Source organism: Alexandromys fortis, unplaced genomic scaffold, assembly GCF_014885135.2.
Source record: "Alexandromys fortis isolate MF-2015 unplaced genomic scaffold, M_Fortis_MF-2015_v1.1 scaffold_2_26212498_36691700, whole genome shotgun sequence".
NCBI lineage: Eukaryota > Metazoa > Chordata > Mammalia > Rodentia > Cricetidae > Alexandromys > Alexandromys fortis.
In genome coordinates, this window is record NW_026067931.1 from 2,341,715 (window position 1) to 2,367,787 (window position 26,073).

Consider the following 26,073-nt stretch of genomic DNA (forward strand, 5'->3'; position numbering starts at 1 on the left):
GATCTTATATTGATCTTAGTAACTTCTTATTAATTGCAATAAAAATGCTAATTACTCAACACCATGCCCTCTATCTTCTCCATTAGAATGGTCTGCCATCATTTGCACTTTGTTCCATCATTCCCCTTCTGCAATGATTTTAACTAATATATTAGCAATATGTGGCAAATGGATTTGATTAATTTGTAATTTACACAAGAAAAATAACATCAGATCCCATGATTTTAAAATCTTATAAAAAACATTTAGCAAGTAGATCACCTGGATTATGACTTTGCCTATTTTTCCCTTTATTAGATGTGTAACATTCACTTGTCTCTTAGAAAGTAAACATGATTCACATGCTCTAACTACCATATCAAGCCTTGAAACATAAATTTTGTAGAAATCTTTCCAAAATTTACTGTGTGATGCTGATCCTTTATTGATGTTTTAGATATTGAAAACAAAGTTAAGAACGTGTTTGGCACATGACCTGATTTCTTTCCTATTATTGAGTAATCAAAAAAAAATAAACTCTTATATCTTTAGTTGTGAGCCTATCTTTTAATTATTGAGCAGCCATCTATCCAACAAGATCAAGCAGGTTCATCCCACAGATGCAGGGATGGTTCAACATACAAAAATATGTCAAGGTAATCCAGCATATAAACTCCTGAATGTTGAGGGCAAGGGTTGTCTCTAACTCTTTTGCCTGCTTTTGGGACCCTTTTCTCCTATTTATTGGGTGGCCTTATCCAGCATTGATGTGAGGGTGTGTGTAAAGTTTTATTGTAACTTATTATGCCATGTTTGGTAGCTGTCCATGAGAGGTCTACTCTCCTACTTTTTTTTATCTTGTTTTATTTTTGAATGGAAATGGAGGACTCAGTCTTGGTGAGAGGGGAGGCAGGGAGGAGGGAATGAGAGGAAAGAAGGGAGGCAAACTGTGGTTGGGATGTAATATATGAAAGAAGATAAAGGGAGGAAGAGAGAGAGAGAGAGGGAGAGAGAGAGAGAGAGAGAGAGAGAGAGAGAGAGAGAGAGAGAGAGAGAGNGAGAGAGAGAGAAAGAGAGAGAGAGGGTAGGAAGGAAGGAAGGAAGGAAGGAAGGAAGGAAAGAAAGAAAGAAAGAAAGAAAGAAAGAAAGGAAGGAAGGAAGGAAGGAAGGAAGGAAGGAAGGAAGGAAGGAAGGAAAATATCAACTGAACATGGACTGTCATTGATATTTAATCATAATTAGAGGAGATATGTTCTGAGTTCATACAATAAAAAATCTATAGAGCATTTATTTAATATCTTACAAATTTTTGTTTAATGTTATTTTACCTAAGAGATATTTAATATTTTATAAAATAATGCATGCACTTTATACTAATAAAATGATGTAGCACTAATTATCTGTATTAAATATAATATCCATCAATTTAAAAATAAATAAATACATGTTGAAAATAAAAGCTATAGGAGAGGTATTTTGTTATATTTTGGCTTAAATTTCTCAAATGACTAGCTTTTACCTGAGATTACCGATATTTTGTCTATTGTGGGGGAGAGAGGCAGTCTGACCTGTCTTGACACTGTCATATTAAGATGTTCAGGATCTGTCCATGATCTGAACTTCCACAACCCGCTCATAGCATTATTAGCTGCTTTGTTCTTCTGTATCAGAAACTCAGAGGGGTAATGCATGTAAGTGTGTCATTCCAGGTTACATTCACTGCAGGGGCTGTGCTTTTCTTGTGTTTGTGACTGTGCTTAAGGGTAGCATTAGCCTCTCTGCCAGTTGTATTGGCAGTGAAGTCTGTCTATCTATCTATCTATCTATCTATCTATCTATCTATCTATCTATCTATAAACATCCATCTATCCATCCATCTCTCTATCTATCCATTCATCCATCTACCTCTTTTTTAATAGTTTGACTCTCACGTAGAAATAATATTATTTCTTGTGAAGAAAAGGACACTAGAAAATCAAAAGAGCAAACTTTCTTCATAGGAGTTCCACTGTCCTGTTGCAAAAGGAAGAACAAATTCCCTAGCCGCAAAGAACAAAGAGCTGTCACTTTTAACCTTAGTAATGAAGATCTCACTTCCCAGCTAGATTCACACAGAACACTCTTAAGGTCCGTTGTAAGTCTATTACCATTATGATGACAGCTCTAGTAAGTGTAGCCTAAGGGGACATCCATTTTCATGCATAAAAATAGAAATGCTCTATGTATGTTTAGATTTTAAAAACAAAAAGGGAGTAGTTTCAGTTTCCTTTTAAGCTGCTGTAGATCTCAGAGTTAGGACACATTTGCAGACATCAAGTCTGCTCCGTTCTTGTTTATCATCACAGCAATGATTTTAACAATTGAGACTGGTGGCGTGTATAACAGCAACTCACATTGCAACAGGCATGATGTCAAAGAAAAGAGACTTTTATTTCAGAGTCTAAGTATTCACTGTATGAATGTGTACATTTATATGTTTATGTCTAGGTAAAAAGGAAGGAGAATCAGATTTTAGTACAAATGTACTAATAATTAAATGTATTATATACACATTTTAGAAAATAAAATTTGAATACATTTTGTATATGCTAATATGGCTAGATTATAGTTTTACTTGGGACTGTAAAGCAAAAGAATTAAAGAATTGCATTTTTTTGGGAAAATGGCAAAATATTTGTATCCTAGTGACTATGTTCTTCATGAAATATCTTACCTGCTGTCAAAAATTATTCAGTGCATATACTTATATGTGTTTTACAGATACTGATATATTGGGACAAATTAAAATAGACAGAAATAGCATAGCATTCTATAACTTGTAAGAAATGGTGCACATTAGGATAGGAAAGGTGAACTAAGAGATAAGAATAGATATAAGAAGCAAATTATAGAAGATACGGTAAACATAATATTTGCATTTAATTTTTTAAAAGCTATACTATGGGGAATATTATACTGAGAAAGATGTGTTGCAGGAATTTCTGGGAAAATTGCCGCCAATGCCTAAAGACATGGAGGTCAGTTTGAAGCCATGGGACATAGTTTCTTAGACAAGTGTGCCACTGCTTAATTACAAGGTTCAGTGGATTAAGTTAACAGGTCTCGTTCAATTCTTCCCTTTTTATATGTATGCAACATCAACGGCTAGGAAACAATGATGATTTCCAGGGTCCCAAATGGGCCAACTGTCTTTTTGTTAGGTTGAATAACTCACCTAATGGTTCTTGTGATATTGGTTCCAGTTTCATGAAGGGGTTTAGCTATCACTGACAATCAAGAATCCTGTGCTAGCAGAACTTTGAGACATATTGAAATTCCTATAGCATGTCTTCCTCTGGACACTTCTTCCTGGAAAGCTTCCTGAGTTCAAGTCAATGGCCAGAATTGTTCCAAATTTTGACAATGAGTGGACCCGGGATTTCTGGCATGTATAAAAATCAGTGCCTAATACGATAACCTACCAGAAAGCAGTTCAGTGACTCTGAATCAATATTTCTTAATCACCCTAGAGATGAGAAAATGGTCACAGTATTATTAGCAAGCTTCCCTATAAGATAAGTATCCGTGATGACAGCTGTTCATGTGTCCAAGATGAAGTCCCTTATTTGGAGCTTAACATCTGTTTTGGCCATGGGTTCCTGGAGACTGATCTTGACTTAGCCGGCTCATTTTCAGTCTGAGTCTGTCTCTCAAGGGGCAGCCTCGGCCCCCAGTGGAACACTTGTTTTATTGTAGCTACTATCAGAGTCTTATTTCTTTCCTTTGGGAATTTGTCTCCTCTGGATGAACCCTGGAGACCCCTTCCTGTTGCACTTAATCTTTCAATGTCCCTTTCCTTGTAGTAAGAATATTAGTCCCTGCCCAACTGTCATTAGAGTTCATTTCTTCTTTTGGGTTTCTGGATGCCTGGATTTTCCCCAGAGTGCATTGTGAGAGCCATAGTTTTTGACTTTTTATCTAAGTACTTTTCCTTTTCTTCCTTACAGTTTTTTCCTGATTAGCCACTACATTGATATTACTATCAAAGGACTGATCAATATTCATCCATACAAGTTCCTCTGGCTTTTGGAGCTTTCAGCAAACACCCACTGAGGACTGATGGACAAAAGCAGTGTTCATTAAATAGTGTTCCCTCACTTCCGAGTTGGGTGAGGTGTATCACCTGTAAGCAACACAGGAACATTTTCAGAAGTGATTGTGGAACTAGTTGGGTGCTGGGTGACTTTTCCAATTTTGGCCAAGTCAGTGAGTCTATAAACTCCATTTTGAACTGCCTCAGAGATGACTTTCCTCATTCTAAGAAGGTTCTGGAGAACTTAGAAGTTGGGATCCCATTAGGAATGCTCATCAGAAAGAGTGGTGACAGAAAACTTCTCAGGGTTATTAGGGTGCTATGGAGTTTCAGCTATTAATCAGGTATATCCTACACCTTTCACAGGGAATAAACAGCACAAATAGGAGCTGTCAACAGTTGTCCCAGGCAGAATGAAGATCAGAAGGTTAACCATAGCTTGTGACTGTTGGGATATCATATCACCCATTGAGGATACCAGGGGTGAAAAACTAATAAGCATACTGAGGTGGGCCTTGTCTTCATGTCCCATCCACCTAGATGGTGACCATCCCTAGAGTGTGATGTAATGAGCACAGGGAGACTGACCTACTTAGCACTGGAAAGCCTTTGAAGGACCTGTACCTTAAGTGCCCAAAGGTGAGTGATCTTCGCAAGTGGTCTACAGGCAAAGGAATCATTGGTGGCTTTGTCATGGGTGAACTTGGCATGGCAAGTCCAGATATTAAAGCACATATTGGAAATCAGGTTTCTGGACCCTGAAGGCTTGAATAGCTGCACATAGGAAGATGGGGAATGATGGATTTCCAAGTATTGATTGTCTACATGGTGGAGGAGTGGATGTTCTGGTTCTGAGATGGTCTTAGAGATGAGGAATACAATGTACTACCAAGGAGAATGGAACTGAAACTAGATGTAGGGTATGGGTCCAGACCATATAACAAATTGCTGTAAGGAAACTGTTGGAGGTGGCTGAGTTTTCTGAGCAGATTTCCTGCACTCTGTGGGTAATAGAAAGGATCACAGTTCCTTCTGAAAGCCAGCCAAAGTTGAAGAATGGCCAGTAGACTTTGAAGGAAGACATCAACCTGAAATGGTTTATTCAAAAGCCATATTCTCCAGAGAATCCTTGAACTGAAGTTTGTCAGCATCATTTGGAAAAACACAGAGCATTTCATTTGAGAGGAACTCATGATTTGAGTTTCTATGTGTCTAGAATATGTGTAGTGTGTGAACAGGGAGGAATGGAAGCACAAAGGACTCCCTCTCAGTCTTATGCCTGCCTCACTGGCCACCTCACAGTGATTTAAGAGGACTTGGCTTAGGGTCACACATAAAAAATTGCATTCTTAGTCTCCTACTATTGTAAGAGGTAAGTATTAATTCTGGTCAAGTAACTTCAGTGGAACCAGCCACCATCACTTCCTTTCCTATATCTATGCTCTTTTATCCAGAGTTTAAATAGATAATCCCTAGTTATCTCTACTCAATACTATTCTAGTCAGAAATCCAGACGTTCCTGGCCAAGAGATTAAGGAGGGCTTCTTCTCTCTGAAAGCTTAAGGGTCAATGGTCCTTAGCATCTCTTTCTGGGGATTAGTCTGACCTGCCTAGCCTATGGTATATTACCGAGTCCTGGCAGCAGCCCACAGCTCTTTTCTTTATCTGTGCTCAAATCTCTTGGTCTCAGACTGCATATCTTTTTTGCCTTCTGAAAAAAAAAAAAGACCCTGGAAAACTTTCAGGTGCATACTGCAGTGTGTCCTCATTTGCTGGGAAAACAACTTGGTGCAGTACCCGTTATAAGAGGTTCTCCTTCCTCAATGAGGTGTATGGTGGTGAAATCTCAATGGGAATTTCTGAATGCTTGGGGGAATTTCTGGGATACTGAGTCACTGAGCCTTTTTATAGATGGGGAAAGAAAAATCCGTTACTCTGGCAGTCTGCACCCAGATAATACCTTAATGAGATAGAGTTTGGGGTTCAATCTGAAGGTCAAAAAAGCAAAACAACCAGTCTGAGGTGCTATCTAGAGATCAGCCTATGTCTTAGAGAACAATTAGAGCATTTCTAGGCCTGGAGAAAAGCCACACACTCAAATACCTTAAATATCTATCAGGACATGCTTTCTGTATTGTTTTGACTCTTAATATTAACCATTACAGAATAATAGTTGCCAACTTCAAATACAAAAGTTAGTGTAAGCAAAGAAAGTGCTCTAAAGATCTAAAAGCTGAGAGTAAATTACTCCCAGCTGGTTTCCTCAGATAAAATCTACCAAACTGTAAGAAAAACAATAAACGTTTTATGGATATACTGAATTATCAAACCCAATATAGAGTATGGTGGAAGCGTTTAGCACAGTACTTCTCAACCAATGGGCCATGACCCCTTTGCGTGGAATGAACCTTTCACAGCAGTCACCTAAGGCCATATGCATAGCAGGTGTTTATCTTATCGTTCATGGCAGCAGCAAAATTATAATTATTAAGAAACATTGAAAATAACTTTATGGTTGAGCGTCACCTCAGTATTAAAAAAAAGTACTAAAGGGTCACAACCTTAGGAAGGTTGAGAACTACTAATTTAGCAGCTGAATAACAAAATTATAAAAAGTGAGAATCACAGATTTATTATATATGATAAAGCACATATTAAAATGCAATTGATCAAAATTAAAGTATGAAAAGAAATATAATTAATATGATTCAAATAAATTGGAATGACACAGGGGTTAGCCCATTACTAATGGAGGAACAGTGAACAAATTCATGAAGGATTACATATTTTTAAACAAATGACAAAGATTACAAATTATAAATACAAAATATGGGGTGCCCAAATGTGACCTGAAAAAGAATGATACCAATGAACATCCCAAGCTGGACAGAGAAAAATTCCACATAGTTTTAGTCCTTTACAAGGAACTGTAATTGAGGAGAGCTGAGAGGAGGCAAGGTGGCTTTCACTTCAGAACAACATGTCAATTGATTGTCCAGTTTCAAATAGCCAGCCTTGAAAACAAATATACAAATTTTAGGTCTATATAAGTGTATGTTTATGTACAAATGCATACACATCATTTTCGTATAAGCAGACAATAACACTTTGTACTGAAAAAAGAAACTATTATTTTGAAGGAGAGTGAGAAGGAGTATATGGAAGGTTTTGAAGGGAGGAAAGGAGAAATGTCATCACTAAATTATAATCTGAAAACTAAAGCAAAATATAAAAGAATGAGTTAAAAAGTCTCTTCTATGCATTGCCTTGAGGGGCCAACAAGAAGACAAATTTATAAAATCTAATGAATCAGGGTGATGGGACACACCTTTTGTTTCAGCACTCAGGAAGGAAGAAACATGCAGATCTCTGGATTTGAGGTTAATGTGGTCTACAGAGTGAGTTCCAGGACATCCAGAGCTACACAGAGATACCCTCTCTCAAAGAACAGAACAAACAAAGAACAAAAAATCTAATCCAAGTATATACAAAAATGGAGAAGAAAGTGGAGGTCATTGAAGAGAAACAGAGATTCTAAGATAACAGGTATATATGTCTAACAACAGTCACAGCATAAAACAGAACGAAAAGAAAAAATATGATCAAAGAGATAATGTTTAATTTAATATCTAATTTTCCCCAGAAATAACACATACATGAATGGTTTTATACAGAAATAGAACCAAATGAGAAATGAATTTTATAGAACAGAAAGATGATAGATATATGGATGGACAGCTAGATATATCCACAATTAGATACATTTCAGAAAAAAATAGATCATCTACCAACATAGAAATTTAATCAATAACACCTGTCTTGGTATCATCACATAAAGCTAAATGACAGTGAAAAAAAGTTTCCAAGTGCAGGGTTTGGAGCTTTTATCAAGTTATATTTAGGCATTCCATAAATGGAGCAAGGAGAATTCAGTCTTACAACAAATAAAAAAATCTATATTTAACAAATCCTCAATCTGGACAGTTAATCAAGAATATATTACAAAGGGAAATATTAATTATTAATAACTAGCTGAGTGAAAAATGAGGAATGACTCAATGAAGGAAGGGACAGGGAGGTTAGTGCATGTCTTCACTTTACTTCCAAACACATGCAATCTACATTTGGGGAGCTTACATGCTGGTGCAGAAACACAAGATAAATAACAACCAAAATAGATGGAACAAACTTATTGTTTAATTAAAAAATATCATTTTAAATGGTGTAAAAATTATGATGCCAAAATGAATTTTAAAATACTGTATCATCATATCTATGTCTGAAAAAAGATAAGTTCTCCATGTTTTTAAGTTGTTGAGTAGGCATTCTACCTGTGAAAAGACTAATGTAAGATTGTGAAATCAAAAAAGGGGAACAGAAAAAGGTACTCTGCATATATGTTAGAATTCTGTAGTTTTGTCATCTTGTGGGACTCCTAAGAGTGGGAGAAGGGGCTGTCTCTGACTCTTATGATGGCTTTCAGGACCCTGTTCCTCATACTGGGTTGCCTTGCCTAGCCTTAATACATGCACAGTCCTGGTCCAGCTGGATTTAGTGAGCTCCAATTAGAACAGGCACACTGCCTCAGTTGGTGGACCAACCCCTTGCGGTTCTGACTTCTTGCTCACCTTTTGCCTCCTTCTGCTCTTCAACTGGACCTTGGGAGGCTCAGTCCATTGCTCTGATGAGGTCTGTGTCTCTATCTCCATCGGTTGCCAGACAAATTTTCTATGGTGATATTCGAGATAATCATCAGTGTGATAGTGGGGCAAGGCCAGTTCAGGCACCCTCTACTCTGCTGCCCAAGAACCTAGCTGAGGACATCCCCGTGGACACCTGGGATCCCCTCTAGAGCCAAGTCTCTTGCCAACCCTAAAATGGCTCCGTTAATGTAGATATTTTTCTCTGCCCTTATATCTGACCTTCCTCTATCTCTACCCTTCCCCCTTCTCCAAGATCTCCCCAGTCTTTCCCTTTTCCCTTCTGTCTCACCTTCCTCCAACCCCACCCTTACCCCTACTCCCACCCCCATGCTCCCAACTTTTGCCCAGGGATTTTGTTTGCTTCCAATTTCCAGGAGGATCTATATATGTTTTTCTTTGAGTTCATCTTGTTATTTGGCTTCTCTAGGCTTGTGAACTATAGGCTTAATGTCCTTTGTTTAGGGCTAGAGTCCACTAAAGAGTGAGTACATACCACATTCCTCTTTTTGGATCTGTGTTATCTCACTCAGGATAGTGTTTTCTATTTCCATCCATTTGCATGCAAAATTCAAGACGTCATTGTTTTTTTTTCCGCTGAGTAGTACTCTAATATGTATATATTCCATACTTTCTTTATCCATTCTTCCATTGAGGGGCATCTAGGTTGTTTCCAGGATCTGGTTATTACAAATAATACTGCTATGAACATAGCTGAACAAATGCTTTTGTAGTATGATTGGGCATCTCTTGGGTATATTCCCAAGAGTGGTATTTCTGGATCCTGAGGTAGCTTGATTTCCAATTTCCTGAGAAACCGCCACACTGATTTCCAAAGTGGTTGCACAAGTTTGCATTTTCACCAACAATGGATGAGTGTTCCCCTAACTCCACATCCTCTCCAGCATAGGTTATCATTGGTGTTTTTGATTTTAGCCATTCTGACAGGTGTATGATGGTATCTCAAAGTTGATTTGATTTGCATTTCCCTGATCGCTAAGGAGGTTGAGCATAACCTTAAGTGTCTTTTAGCCATTTGAACTTCTTCTGTTGAGAATTCTCTGTTCAGATCAGTGCCCCATTTTTTAATTGGGTTAATTAGCATTTTAAAGTCTAGTTTCTTGAGTTCTTTATATATTTTGGAGATCAGACCTTTGTCTGATGTGGGGTTGGTGATGATCTTTTCCCACTCAGTTGGATGCCTTTTTGTAACACTCTGCTCACAAATCCCATTCAAGTGCTCAGACTCCTGAAAGAGTCAGAGGTGTTTGTGCCGGTCAACCAGGAGGCTACCCCGTAAAGAAGCTGCACAGCCTTTCTTGCCAAGGCTGAGTCAGGAAGACCTGTCTTAAAGGAGCTGCATCAAGGCATCAAACCGAGCAAGCACCTGTGTTAAACTCCGTTTTTCTTTGTGTGTTTGTCTAGCATGCCTTTTCAAGTTCTCTCGGGTTTTTAAGTGCATTTAGTTGACCATGTTCAGCACCAATTTTCTGGGGGAAGCTTATAGTTTGTCTCTTGACCACCCTGATATGGAATAATCACACAGAAACTAAATCATTTAAGTCACTACTTGGCCAATCACTTAAGCATATTGCTAGCTAGCTCTAATATCTTAAATTATCCCATTTCTATTATTTTATATGTTATCATGAGGCTTATGGCCTACCTGCAAGGTTCTGGCTGATGGCCCATGTCTTTCTCCTCTGGCAGCTCCATGACTTGTCCATGACTCCGCCTACTCTTTCTCTCTATCCTTTCCTGCCTAGCTATATTCTGTTAAGCCATTGTCCAAAAGCAGCTTCTTTATTCATTAACCAATAAAAGAAACATGTATACAGAAAGACTTCCCATACCAATATTGGCTTACCTTCCACCTCTGAGAACCAACCAAGGACAAAAATTAAAAATATTTTTTAAAGATTAATTAGATCACAAATGGTAATTTCCTTGTATTTAGTACTTACAATCTCTAATTTCTGCAGAGAAATGTAATTACTAAATCTTACAAAGTAAATGAAAAGCAATGAAGGAACTATATTAAAATTTAGTAAAGAAAATGAAAAATTTTAGGACCACAAACACACTTGAGAATTATGATCAGAAAGGGATTCTCCAATATCTATCTAATAAGCAACACTGGGATTTTGAATGTACTGAATATCAGAATAAGTGAAACTACCAGGTTTTTTGTTAATTTATTACTAATTGAATAATGTTTCCTAGTAGTAAGGGAGAATAGGAAAATAAAACTTTTGATTTGTTTGAGAAAAGACAGAAAATTTCACAGATAACTGTGTGTGATCAACTCACATAACATCTCTATTACCTGTGTCGTGGTTTCAATGAGAATTGCCCACATAGGCTCATATATTTGAATATTTGATTCCCAGTTGATGGAACTATTTGAGAAAGAATAGTAGATGTGGCTGTATTGGAGGAGGTATATAACTGCAGAAGGGCTTTGAGGTTTCAATAGTCTACATTATTCTCTGTTAGGTCTATTTCTCTATTTCATGCTTGTGAATAAATATAAGCTTTCAGTTCCATCTGAAGAACTATAGTTACCTGCCTGCTGCCATACTTCTTGCCATGAATATCATGAAATTACCCTCTAAAAATGTAAGGAAGCCCCAATAAACTTTTCTATAAGTTGCTATAGTTGTCAAGATTCCCTACAGGAATAGAATGAGTTGAAATAATAATATATATGGATATATGTATATTATAAAATGAATTTCATTATATATGTAATTATACCATAAAAATCTCATTTTATATGTTTATATAAGATAATATAAAATATATTATATATTTATACCTGTATATAAAATGAGATTTATTAGAAGGTCTTACAGGCTGTTTTCCAGTTAGTCCAATCCAAGAAGCCAGTAGTTATTCAGTACATATGGCTGGATGTCTCAACTTATTTTCAATATACACATAAATACTAAATAAATAGACTCTAATGATAGTAAAGAAATGGATTTGCCAGTAAGAGTAAGAACAAGCAAACAAAGAAATCAAGAATTTTTCTTCTTCCATGACCTTTATACAGGCTGTGAGAAGAAGGGCTGGCACAGATTAAAGATGGATCTTCTACCTGAAAAGAACTGGGTTAAAGTTTTATCTTCTAAACTCAAAAGTTACTGATTAAAAATGGCTATTCACAAAGAAATTGATGATATCAGAAAATAGAAAGTTCTCCCATGCTCTTAGATACGTAGTGTCAACACAGTAAATATAGCAATCTTACCAAAAGCAATCTACAGATTCAATACAATCTCTATCAAAATCCCATCATAATTCTTTACAGACTTATAAAGAATAATACCCAACTTCATAAGGAAATGAAACACCCAGGATAGCCCAAATAATCCAGTACAAGAAACCTCCAGAGGCATCACCATCTATAACAAATCTATCCCGTAGACTTATAGTAAGTAATAAAAGCAGCTTGGTATAGAGATAAAACCCTATATGGTTCCCTTAATTAAGATATATACTTCCTTGCTCCCATATCCACCCTTCCTCCATCCCAATCGTCCCATTCCCCCAAGCTCTCCCCATCCCCTCCACTTCTCAATTTTTTCTCCCCATCTCCCCTTATACCCACCCCACCCCCAAGTTTCCAATTTTTGCCTGGCAATTTTGCCTGGTTTGGTTTTCTGTAACTTGAGTTCTGTGGCTTCTGTAGGTTATATTCTCTTCCAGAGTACACTCAGAAATCTTTAGACTGTTTATGCACATCTGGTGCAGATCGGTTTTATCACTGAGATCATTTTTGTCCTTTACCATGATCTGAGATGTTAGTAGTTGGTTAATTTTATCATAGATCTCATCCATTTTCTTTGTCAGTTTATACAGAAATGGCAATAACCAATTAGCATCTTCATTTTTCCTATTTTTACAAAAATTCTCAAAGGATATATATATATATATATATGTGATCTCCAAATCTTTTGACTCTCCCAATTGGTGAATCAAGAAAATTGAATGCAGTTTTCTCCTTAAGCTTGTAAAATAGTTCAGACCAAGAGCTTTCAGTATTCTCTAAGCTTCCAGGAGATGTTTTAGTAACAGAGAGGCTTTAGTGACTGCAGGAGTTTTCAAATTGGAAAGCCTATTTCAGATATCTAAAAAATTCATTTTTATATTTCTGATGTTCTAGAACCACTTCTGGTACCAAAATATTAAAAGTCACATAACTGATAGAGGGAATCTATATATAAACAGAATGGGTGCATACTAGAAGGCTGCATTTTAACTAGTCTAAAAATGGCTATCTACCAATCGAAGTTAGAAGAGTACAGTAGTTCTTCAGTCTTTAGGGGTGTATGTCTCAGCTGGTCTTCAAAATACACCAGAATCCTAAATAAGTATCTTCTAATGTCAGTAAAGTAATGGGTTTGCCCTTGAGAGAGTGAGCAGGCAACAAGATCTGCCTTCTTCTTCCATTTCCTTTATATCGATTGCCAGCAGAATGTGTGCCTGGATTAAAGATGAATCTTTCCACTTCATAAGAACTGGATTAACAGTGGGTCTTCCCACTTCAAATCATTTAATTAGAAAAAAAAATCACTCTCTGGTATACCTAGGAGCTTGGATTTTAGTCAATTTCAGATGACGTCAAGATGATAACCTAGAGTAGCCATCACAGTTTCCTTGGTTTGGTGTTTCTTCACAATAGAAAGGTGACTAAGACAGAATTTGGCACCAGAAAGTGATGTGGGAGTGATTTCTTATTAATAAAGAAACTGCCTAGGCCCATTTGATAGGCCAACCCTTAGGTAGGCCGAGTAAACAGAACAGGAGGCTGGAAAAAAGGAGCTGAGTCGAGGAGTCACCATGATTCTCCAGCTCCAGACAGATGCAGGTTAAGATCCTCCCTGGTAAGCCAGCTCGTGGGCTACACAGAATATTAGAAATGGGTTAGAACAATATGTAAGAGCTAGCCAATAAGAGGCTACAGTAATGGGCCAGGCAGTGTTTGAAAGAATACAGTTTCCATGTAATTATTTCGGGCATAAGCTAGCCATGTGGGCGTCCGGGTGCCCAGGACGCAGCCCTGCTGCTCTTAATTCAACAAGAAAGTGGCATATTGCTATGACAGACCTAACCATGCTGTTTTTATTTTTCAAGGAATGTGTGAGATCTTATAACTTTGTACTAGGAAAGTGATTTGAGCACTGCAAGTAGAGCTTTATGAACCATTATATGATGATGCTGGAATACTTAATACTGAGACTAATTTGGAATATGAGGACCAAGTTCAAGGGGTTTAGTAGGCAATAATATTAATAATTGGGCTAAAAACTGTTATTAGGATATTGGAAATAATGTGGTTGGTTTTTCCCTTAAACTAAGAATTATTCTGAGACTAACTTGAAGAGTTTTAGACTAATATCATTGGCAGTGGAGATTTAAAGGTGTCCTACACTTTGATTGTATTGAGTTGTGATTAATCATCTCCCTTACACAAGGCAATAATAAAAAGAAGAACAAGCAGAACAAACTATACAACTGGTTTGGTTTGGGGAGAAAAAAGAGCATCAGTATATATGTTGGATCCAAGTCTTGTGTTCAAGAATATAAGAAGTCTAAAGAAGGGGCTGGCAAAGAACTCAAGAAATTGATTATAAAAAGAACACATAATCCAATTTAAAAAAATGAAATACAGACCTCAACAAAGAACTCTCAACAGAAGAATCTAAAATGGCTGAAAGAACTTAAGGAAATATAAAACATCCTTAGTCATCAGAGAAATGCAAATCAAAACAACTCTGAGATTTCATCTTACACTTGTAAGAATGGCCAAGATCAAAAACACTGATGACAACTTATGCTGGAGAGGTTGTGGGGAAAAGGGAACACTGATCCATTGCTGGTGGGAATGCAGGCTGGTACAGCCCCTTTGGATGTCAGTGTGGCCATTTTTCAAAGAATTAGGAAAAAACCTTCCTCAAGACCCAATAATACCACTTTTGGGTATATATCCAAAGGATGCTCAGTCATGCCACAAGGATATGTGCTCAACTACCTTTATAGCAGAGCTGTTGTCATAGCCAGAACCTGGAAACAACCCAAATGCTCCTCAATGGAAGAATGGATAAGGAAAATGAGGTACATTTAAACAATGGAGTACTACACAACAGAAAAAATAATGACATCGTATATTTTACAGGAAAATGGATGGAGCTAGAAAACATTATTTTGACTGAGGTAACCCAGACCCAGAAAGACAGTTATGACATGTGCTCACTCATAAGTGCTTTTTAAACATAAAGCAAAGGAAACCAGCCTACAAATTACAATTCCACAGAATTTAGGCAACAATGACCACACTAAGAGAGACATACATAAATCTAATCTTCATGGGAAGTAGAAAAAGACAAGATCTCCTGAGTAAATTAGGAGCATAGAGACCTTGTGGGAGAATTGAAGGGGATGAGAGAGTCAGGAAGGGGAGCAGAGAAAAATGTAGAACTCAATAAACATCAATTAAAAAAAAAGAAAATGGAATGAAATTAGTGGTGACTTTAGTTGAAGGAGTTACACAGATAAGCTTCAATTTTTCAAAATTAAAGCTTATTTTAAAAGGAAAGCACCAACTTATCACATGTTTTAAAAAAAAAACATAATTCAATAAGGGGGAATTGACCCATCAACCAGATAGCTGAACTTGACAACATTGCCCATGTGCTTCTGGCTTTTGAGTCATGAAAGAGACAAGAGAAAAGGGATTCTGTAACCTTCTTCCTTGGATAATAAAAACCCTGAAGAAGTGTGATGCAAACAAGTTCCTGCTTAGAGACCAGGTCAGGTTTTTGTATGTTATGAAAATGAAGCATGGATTTCATTTCATTGGAGACCACAAGATGTTGGTGATGACAGAACTGTGTGACATCTTACAAAGGACAATTATATCCAAGAAATGTATAAAATAAAGGCAGAAAGGTGTGTAGCAGTGGGCAAAGATAGATAGGAGGAATCATCTAAGACCTTTTCTGTAGGGCAGGATTTGAAGTTTGTTCTGATGCTGTTTGGTCTTACTGTGGCCCAATATTTCATCACTATTTTCTTATTTCACCTGTTTGAAATGGTAATGTATCTTCTGTGCAATTTCAAGTTGAAAGTGTGTATTTATTTTTGATTTCACAGGGAATTACATAAAGGGCTAAGAGACTGCCTTGAGTCTCAGAAGATGACTTGGTTTTTAAAGTCTTGAGAAGGATTATGTAGACTTTTGAAGTCAAAATAAATGCATTTTACTTCATTAAAATACTACAAGCCTATGGTGACCAGGGGGGGTATAATGTGATAGTTTAAATGGAGATTGTCCTACATGGTGTAGCTGTTCCTTCTGTTTGTGTGTAGCTTTAATTGGATAATGAATAAAGAAACTATCTTGGCCTAGTTGATAGGACAGAACTTAGGCGGAGTAGACAGAACTGAATGCTGGGAAGAAGGGCAGAGTGGCAGGCACCATGGATCTCCTGCCTGAGAAGGACACTGGTTAGAATCTTGTTGGTAAGCCACAGTCATATGGCAATAAACAGATTAATAGAAATGGGTTAAATTAAGATGTAAGAATTAGACACTAAGAAGTTAGAGCTATGGCCAAGCAGTGTTTTAATGAATACTGTGTGATTTATTTTGGGTGTAATCTAGCTGGGTGGCCAGGACAACAAGCAGCCCACTCCTCCTGTTACACCTACAGGCTCATCCTTTTGGATTTTTGATTTCCAGTTGAGAAAACATTTTTGGGAAGGATTAATATGTGTGACTTTATTTGAGAAGGGATATCACTGGGAATTGAACTTGAAATGTTCCAATCCCATGTCCTTTCCATTTGTAAGCCCTGTCTCTCCTCTTTCTCTCTCTGTTTTGTCCTTTTGGAACAGATGTAAGCATTCACCTCTTGTTCCAATCCTGTTCCACTCTGTCTGCTGAAATTCTCCTCTCCTTGATTATTATGGACTTGGCTGCTGAGGTTTAAGCATTCCCTCAATAGACTGTTTCTTCTATAAGTTGCCTTAGTTATGACATACCCTCACAACCACTGAATAGTAACTAATCTAACATGAATAGCAGAAATCAGGAATCTTTTGTCATGGTAGTGTATGCCAGCCACCTAACTTCACTCCCTCCCCCAGAAAAAAAAAAAAAAAAAAAAAAACTTGGATTTCTACTCCTGGGAACTAGATGACTTATGATGGAGGCTATGGTATAGCTATGAATCTGTCCCAAAATATAGATTATCCTCTTTCTTTCCTACTCCAAAACTCATGCCTTTTAATTATCCCACTTGTACTTAATGTTAATTGACAGTGAATTTTGGGGTGACAAGACTTCTTGGGCAACCTTGAAATAGAGCCATCAAAGTAACAAGAGTAGTGAAGTCCTTCTTCCCCAAAGAGACCTGCTTCTTATTCAGAAATTCAGTGACAAGGGATTTCATATATGTCTCATATATATGTATATCTATCTATCTATCTATCTATCTATCTATCTATCTATCATCTATCTATCTATCTATCTATCCATATATTTATATATCTATAGCTATATCTAGTTGGATTCATCCAAAACAGTCTTTAGTATATTTCTCCAAATACCCCTTGTCTTTCCTGTCACTCAGTGCTTCCTTAAGGATTTATCCAGCAACTCTACCACTTCTGTATACTGATATTTCTGTATGAGTAGACTGTGGGCTACAGTAGTACTAGACTAATGATGGTGACCTAATCTCTAGGAAAGCCATCCATTTGACAAATATTTACATGAGTTATTCACCTCATTCATTAATAATTGATTTTTCAAAATGATCCTGCCACTTTTGTTTCTCCTTTTCTTTAACTTGCTTTCTCCTAGGTCTAACAATGATCAGTGTTAGTGATTTTTTTATTCACTTTCTGCCTTAGTTGATTGAAGTAGTTCTTTTGCATAATTTGTGCTGCTGTTGCTTGCTTGCTGTATTTACAGCATGTATACTGCTTTGTGCTGATATATTTATCTTGAGTCTCAAGGTTGCTATATCTTTTGTTTCAGCTACTCTAAAGTAAGCTCCATTATTTTATTTGAATTTGCAATGTAAATGATTTTACAGGGAGACTTTTCTTTAATTGGTCTTTAAATTTTTAACACCTAGTAAAAAGAGATTGATGTATATTATTTCATGTTTATATACTTCTTGGGTGGTGCTGAAGTTCTTGTTATATTTTCTTTGTACTTATTTTTTTAACTATGTTAATCTTGGGAGACATCTGATGACATGCCTTAGAATATTTAGAAATACATACATACATATGTATGTGTATACTTTTTAGCATTCTATATTCACCCAAAATATATTTTTTATCAGAAAACTAATATTAGTAATAATTGTTTAGTAAAGGGAAATGATGAAGTCTTCTAAAAATATATAGTATGTTTGCTCTCATAAAATTGAGGACTATTTTACTAAATTGAGTGGATGCAACTACATTTTCTTAATATTAAAATATTACTTAGAATATGATGGGGTTATGATCCAGGTGGCAAAAGCACAGGATTTACAAATTTGACTTAATTTTCATCCCTTGAATTCAAGGAAAATTGAATCACTCAGTATATCTATCTGTATCTCACTATGCCTGTGCTGGAATGGAAGGCAAAGACAGGAGAATAATTTAAAAACAGATAGTTTTCAAAAATGCAAATGATTAAGCTAGAAAATGTAAAAGAAAATCAGAAATTTCTAAATTTCAGCACACATATACATTTAAACCAAAACCAAAGAAGTCAATAACATAAAATATCTACAATAAATCAGGAGATTTAATTAGTAATGAAAAGACTAACAACTTTAAAACACCCAAGACCAGACAGATTAATCCAAAACTATACCAACATTTAAAACATAAACAGAGCAATTTTATCTGAACTATTTTTAAAGAGACAGAAAGAAGAGAATTTTCAAACTCTTCTTAAGAGACCAGCATCATGCCAATACCAAAACTATGTAAATACACACCATCAACAAAAACTGCATGCCTACATGCCTAATAAAAATAAACTCAAAAATATTTAGTAAGATACATGAAAATATGATGTAGACCTACATCAAAATAATTATACACTATTATTGGGGACTTCGGGTGCCTTCTCAGTGTTCCCGCAGGGTTTAGGGTTCAGAAGAAGATGGACAGCAAGATCGGATGGTGAAAGCAAACTCACCACTATGTACTTTTTTGCACAAGTTTAATTATTCTTCTCCTACCGTTCTCCTTCTGTTCTGCAAAGTTTCCGGTTTATATACACATGCAAAACTAAGGCAATTCTCTGAGCTTTATCTTTGAAGTTCCCAAATGCAATCTATAGGAAAGACCTCTTTTCTGACTGTGTGCCCTGCCAAGTGAAATATAGTTGGAGGGAGGTGACTCCTAGTGTATCTCAGGGAAGGAAGCTCAGAATCAAGATTATTGGTTTAATGACTAAATTTCCCACTTTAGGTCCCGCAGATTGGGAGGGGTGACCCAATATACCAGCGCATGAGAAATAATTGTGTCCAATAATACATACTCTGTTGAATCTTGAACCAAGGGAGCTAGGTCATGGCTTCACAAGAGATCTACTGTAAGAATGAGCTGATATACAAAAATTGGCAGGCACAGTGTCTTGTGAATTGGGCTTATCTCCACCAGAATGCATGCATTCTGGTCGGTCAGCCTTCTGTTCTACCAGCTAAAATTTTACTGCATGATTCCTGTGGACCACAGTATGAAGTGGTTGGCTTTATCTCTGAAATGTATGGATGGTTCAACATATATGTATCAATAAAGGTAATAAGTATAAAGATGAACTTAAAGAGAAAAACACATGATAATCTCAAGAGATTTAGAAAAAGTCTTTGATAAAAGTCTAACATGCATTTTAATCAAAGTCATACAGAATATACCACTGAAGAGAACATTCCACAAGTTCTACCAGAAACTTAAAGAAAGGTTAAACAAATTCAACAATATGGCAGGGTACAGAATCAACTTACAGAAACAGCTTTTCTAAAAACAAAACAAACCAACCAAAAAAAAAAAAAAAAAAAAAACCATACCCAAAGACACACTACCATTCACAATAACCTCAATGAAAAAAAAAAAATCTATGAATAAACTTAACAAAATGTCTTAGGCTTTTAATTGCTATGAAGAGATACCACAACCATAGGAACTTTTATAAAGGAAATCCTCCAACTGGATGGCTTAAATAGAGGTTTAGTCTATTTTCATCATGATGAGACATGCTGGCAGGAAGGCAGACATGGTGCTAGAGGAGGTAAGAGTTAATATATCTTCATCCGCAGGCAACAGGAAAAGAACTGTCTCCCTGGGTTGGACCCTCAAAACATCCCCACAGTTACAGGCTTCCTCCAGCAAGGTCATTCAAATTCCATCAAAGCTACACATCATAATAGTGACACTTCCTATAAGGTTATATGGGCCAATTACATTCAAACTACCACACCAAAGAAGTGAAGCGCATCTACAATGGGAACTTTAAATCTATGAAAATACGGATAATAGGAAGACATTATATGTTCACAGAATTCAAGAATTAATATTATATAAAAATCATTTTATCAAAATAAATAACACTTTTTAAAGATTCAATACAATCCTTACAAAAATCCCTATTTCTTTATTTTGCTTCAGTGCAATGCATGATTATTATTGCAAGTAGCACAATAGCAGACATCTCACTAAAGTAGTAACTTAGAACTTAATTTTGTTCATGAGTAGGAGCAAGAGAAAAAAGCTAACCTGGTATGCTTTGCATGTTTCAATAAGGGAGAGATGATTTCTGAGAGCCAACTGGAGCCTGCTACGGCTGTCTTTGTTGCTTTCTCCAAAGCCCCATGCTTTCCTCTTCGCTCATCATCTTTGCCCTCCAATACTCAGATGAAAGCCCTTTTGTACTTGTGACTCCTACTGCCCCCAGGATTTCTGTTTTTTGATATAACATCCCTTTTAACACAAACATTTGTTTTCTCTTTAACAATTTCATAACAAAAAATGAACATTGTTTGAACAAAATATATTTATTCTTATTTAAATATTATACAATATACTCAAGTGTCAGAAATATCACACATACTCTATTTTTGTGAAACTGAAATGAATTAAAATGCTTTTATTGGTTTTTAATAGGATTGTATTTCAAAACAGTCTTAAAATTGCTGTTATATTTTGAGTGAAGATGTAAATGCTCACTGAGCAACTTTTTTTTTGTTTCTATAATTACAAAGGAAGGAAAAAATTAGTGGAAAAGAACAAATTAAAATAACCAGTTGGATAATTCAAACTGTGATTAACTGAGAGGCTTATATCCTTAGATGCAAAAGGAATTGCATTAAACTCCTATAGACATTACCTGAACCTGTAATTACATCAGCACATTTTCCACTTTCCTTCGGGGATCATCACAGCATGAAAGAAAAAGAGAAGTGGGTTAACAAATACTGGATTTCTTTCATTATTCATGATGGTTAACCAGATAGCAAACCAACAGATAATCAGAAAACTGTTCAGATAACTTTCCCATTTGTAATTATGTGCGTCAAGTATGTCCCAAAAGATAATATGCTACACTACAAAATCAAGACTATTGGTCAAGTTTAGTTCTTAATAAGACTACAAGTATGAAAACAAAGGAAGGCAGTAAAATCTTACACCCACAGCTTTAAATGTTGACATTATGTCACAGTCTCACATGTACATCAGAGTCAGCCATATCAAATCCTGGAAGACTTCCTACCATGTGATAGGAAACATCAGACTCTCACCCAGAACAACACAGTGTGCAATTCTAATGTTCCCCAATTTAAAATCAAGCCTGAATTAATGTCAAAACTAAATCTTTTGTTACAATTCTATTGAACAATCAAAAAATTAGTAGATTCTGCCATGCTTTAGGAATGATCCTAAAATAATAATATTTAGATTCCTACTAGTTCTGCATATGTAAGAAAGAAGTGAAATTCTCTCTTACATTTTTTATTCATTTCTTGTATATTTGGTTTCTGATTTGGGTCTTTGATGTGTGTGTGTGTGTGTGTGTGTGTGTGTGTGTGTGTGTGTGTGTGTGAGTGAGTGTGTATGTTGTAGCTTGTACAAGACCTGTGAAAGTAGAAGTCAGACAAAATTGTAGCACAGACTGAACAGGTACAATCTATATACCTAGCTGAGAAGTTATTGGTAGCTAATTGTTTCTGAGAGAGTAAAAGTGACTTTTTTTAAGTGTATAGCCTTTACCAGCTCATATGTGCTCTAACAGGTAGCCAGATAGCCAAGACTACATGGGAAGCACATATTTGACTTAATGTTTTAGGAAGTTTTGAACACACAAAGTTGAGCTGGGTGTGAAATGTTGGGAAGAATCTGGGAGTGGTTTTGGAATGTGTGAACATGCTTAGAATATAATGTGTGAAATTCTCAAAGAATTAATAAAAACAAAAATATACAGCAAATACATATGTTATTTCTAAATCTAAATATTTTTATGGTCAATACAGGTGACTTGTTCATTTAAGACTTATTATAGAATTAATAGGAGATAAATGATATATACTTTATCAAAGAAATAATGTGTTCATTTCCATGCTTGGTGATAAATGAAAATATTTATAGCCACTTACATTAAATATAATCAATATTAGTATATTACTATTATCAACTTTATAAAAAGTCAAAGTTTTAAGTAATCACACTGAACAACTTGTTCTCATGGAAGCTCTACCCCAATCCCTGGCATCCATATACTCAGAGAGTCTGGAATGTTTTGGTGGAACCTGCATCTCAATGTCCGCTGCATCTCTCTGTTTCCAAACCATGCCTTATCTCAGAAAGCCTGCCCAACACTGTCCCTCGCCCCCAGATATTATCAAGACCATTCCCACAGGGGATTTAAACTACCATTCAGTAAACAGACACATAGTTTTTCTGTCTCTCTTTCCCATCTCCTCTCTGGGAGGCTAGAAAATCATCTGGGAGTGCTTTAACCCATTAAGCCTGGGCTTTTTCCTATTTAGTTTGATTTCATCCTATTTGGACTTCTTTATCAGCTGAAAGGCTTATTGGGGTACAGAAACTTTTTATCAGTCTACTGGAACAGAACTACCTCAAAATATATTGTATCTTAAATATAAAGGTTAAAGAAGATTCTAGAAGACTCTACAGTGAAAATTTACTTGTGAAGCATAGTTAGACAATATTTCAACACATGACAAGGGATTTAGAATTCTCTTTCATGGGTCTTCAGTATCAAATATAATAATGTTTTCAAAACTTCAAAGACACTTGAGCAATATTATTAGAGCATGACATAAAAAAATAATGAATGAAGGTAAGTCGTACAACTCCAAAGCTGTTGGGAAGAGTAGTGTGGTCAAGGAGAATAGTTTTTAGGTTATAAACCAAGCAAATAGGTAATTTCCACAGGGTGGGGTGGCAAGCATCTACATGGCCTTCAGAGAAATGGAAAATCCATGGTCGCAAAGCAAGTATTCTGAGGATTTGAGCTGTGGTAGAAAGAAGGGCTAGAAAGTAGGTGAAACAGACACATATTTAAGCAACTGGCCCTTGCGTGTGCCTCCCGAGTTATACAAGTGCATCATCTTAATAAGTTATTCAGAAAAGGTTTTCTAGTGTATCAAGAGCAGGGTATTTCCAGACTACTTTTTTTTTTCTTTTTCTTTTTTCTTCTTTTTTGATTGCTGTTTGGTTTTCTTATTTTCAAATTCTGTGGTAAGCTTTATTAGACAATTTGATGAGATCACTTTAAATTCTCAGTATTTAGGACAAAAATTTTTAGATAACATTTTGAAGTCACACATCTTGCTGAGCTGATATTAAACCTTTGAATTAATACACAAGGAGATCACCTGACAAGTTTCAAGCAAAGGCCTTTGAAACTTCCTACACATGGTTCATTCTTGATGTGATTATTGTTTTGTGGGGCTGGTGATCTAGACAAAGCTTTGATATGCTAGCCAAGCACACTGCCACAGAGGCAGATCTCTAGAGCAAGAAGTTCCTTCTTGTTAAACACTTGAAGAATAGTTTCCTTTTACTAAAATGGATTTTTTTTCTCATATGATATATCCTGATTTCAGTTTACTCTCCCTCTATATCACACAATTCCTGCCCATTTCCCCTCCTCTCTGGATTTATCCATTTCTATATTTCACTAGAAAATAAACATACTTCTAAGGGTTGATATTGGAATAAATGTAATAAGATAAATTATAGCTACCACATAGAAATAGGATAAAAGAAACGGAAGAAAAAGACACCAAAAAAGGCACAAGAGACAGATACAGACACAAATACCCTCTAGTTGGAACACTCAGGTATCCCATAAAAATAGTAAACTGAAACTCATAATATATGTGCAAAGTACCTGTATGGATTAACTCTTTATGGTAAGGATAATACTATAGGATTGTGTAGTATTTATACTATACAAAAGTTTAGGCAATTTTAAATGTTGTATCTTCACCCACAACCACAAGTAATACTCCCATTTTGTTATGGATATGATATATAAACGAATCTTTTACTCTGGTAAAGACTTTCGTTTATTGACACAAATTTAAGGTCAATTTGTGTTTGAAAGAAGTTGGAGGAATTTGAACAGTCTACCAAGAACAAAAACTAAATAAATAATGAACAATTCTGGATTTCAAGACATATATACATATGTACATGATATTTGTGATATTGTGAAAGGATAAAATCAAAAGTTATGGGAATATAAGAAAGGAATATACGTCTATATACGAAGAATATCCCTAAAAGATTAACAACAGAAAATATTCCCTAGTTAGGCAAAATAAATTGTTAATTGAGCTAAAGAACAATATCAGAAAAGAAACTTCCCCTTTCATAGTATATGTAGAGCATTAGATGAACAAAAAAGAGAAAGCATATTGAAAACAGCAACATAGAAAATGTAAGTCACAGATAAATTAAGTCATATTAAAAATGAAGCTTCCTCATGACTACTAGCTTTCTTACTGCTGAAAAGTGCTGTGTACATTATTAGTAGTTGTCATCATTACCCACCTATAAAACCCATGAGTTATAGTAATTACTGTCCTGGCAGGACATGCTTATTGATATAACAGTAAGATAAACATTATGAATTCAAGGAACTGCTTTCTGATTGGATTTTAGAGCCACTACATAAGACTGAGGCCATCTCTCCAGCCCTGGCTCAACTACTGAGAGCAATGCATGTTCTTCCAAAGGCCCTGAGTTTAATACTCAACAACCAGATGGTGACTTAAAGCTATCTGTTATGAGATATGGTGTCCTCATGAGGAAGAAACCTGGTTAGTCATCCTCAACAACTTCCACAATGAAACCCAAAATGCAGAAGTTCAACAGAACTGCCATATATAGGCTGCCCACGCATGCTTCAGCATTGCCAGGGCATAAATTTCATTTCATACGTTTTTCATTCCATAAAGTAAAACCCATACTGATCACCATTATTAGGCCACAGACCTTTGGTTAGAGAAGTTACAAGCCCTAAGGGAGAAAATGCTAGTACTATTGGGCAATATAGGCATAGTTTTAAGCCTAATCATAACAACATCATTATAGATACATAAGTGTGCTTCTTTTTGCAATATAATGGTTTAAAAGAAAGAACAATAGCTGGTTAAGATGGAGATTGTAAGACTGAAAATTCTTAGCCTGGAATGGAACATTTACATCACTTTTCCTCCTTCCAAGTCTCAAGGATAATTATGGAATATAGGGTGGAAGGAGTGTAAAAGCCTGAGTTAGTGGATAATTCGGATAAAAAGCTTCTTTTAGACACAGATAGCAGAACATATGAACTTAGTGATTATGGCAATATACAAAAGATCTGTGAAAGATAAAGCCATGCAAAATCCCAGAGCATATGGGAAGGGGATAAAGTTTCACCCTTCATGGAGGAGCCATTGGTAATTGAGACTAGTAAATATCCGAATCTGTTTTCTCTGAGAGTAAGTTGACCACAGGAGAGTACAAAGCAAAAACCTAAGAGTATATAAAAAGCAGAAATTGGAATTTATGTGTTACCAAATTGAGGACAAAAAGTTAGGAAGATAGAAGAACAGGTTGGGTTTAAGAGAAATTTAGAGAGAAGAGGTGAATATGATCAAAACATATTGTAAAAAAATCCTTATTGATCTAATAAAAAAGTAAGCCCATTAAAATAACAATGAACATTTCAGTAAAAAATTTAAAATCCAGGAGGTCTTGAAAGGATGTATTTCGAGTTCCGAGAGGCATTAAT